Below are 651 nucleotides of genomic sequence, written 5' to 3'. Positions count from 1 at the left end.
AAAAAAAAAAAAGAAAGAAAATGGAGATAGAGAATGAGAGAGAGGAGAGGGCCTTGGATGGGGCCTTGAGGAAGAACCACATTAACAAAAAATCAAAAATAAGTCTGCAAAACAGTACAAAGGGCGGTGGCTTAGAGACAAAACTGGGAAGAAGAGATTTCCCAAAGGAACTGGTCAACAGCGTCAAATGCTGCAGAGTACGAACAAAGATAGAGGCTGAGACATGTTCTCCATAGGTGGTAGCCGGGGCAAACAGACAGCAGCCGGCTGAAGTGGCGGTCACAGACACCACATGGCAGAGAATGAGACAGAAGTGAAAACTTAGTTCTGTATAGACTGTTCTTTCAAGAATCTGGATTGTAAAAGCAAAGCAGTCTCTTCTGTCACTGAGCAAAGGCTTTCGGTTAATTTTTTTTAAAATTTTTAGTTGTGGTAACAAAATGTATAACACAAAATGTATCATCTTAAACCATTTCAGCGAGAATAGGTCAGTTGTGTCAAGTACATTCACATTGTTGTGCAACCAACCTCTAGGACTTTTCTTTTTTGAATTAAAAATAAATAAATAAATGGAGTTTCACCATGTTGCACAGGCTGGTCTTGAACTCCTGAGCTCAGACAATCCACCCACCTCAGTCTCCCAAAGAGCTG

The sequence above is a fragment of the Cebus imitator genome, unplaced genomic scaffold (assembly GCF_001604975.1).
Source record: "Cebus imitator isolate Cc_AM_T3 unplaced genomic scaffold, Cebus_imitator-1.0 Scaffold6, whole genome shotgun sequence".
Classification (NCBI taxonomy): domain Eukaryota; kingdom Metazoa; phylum Chordata; class Mammalia; order Primates; family Cebidae; genus Cebus; species Cebus imitator.
The sequence above is the reverse complement of the archived record's forward strand: the minus strand, read 5'-3'. Positions refer to the sequence as shown.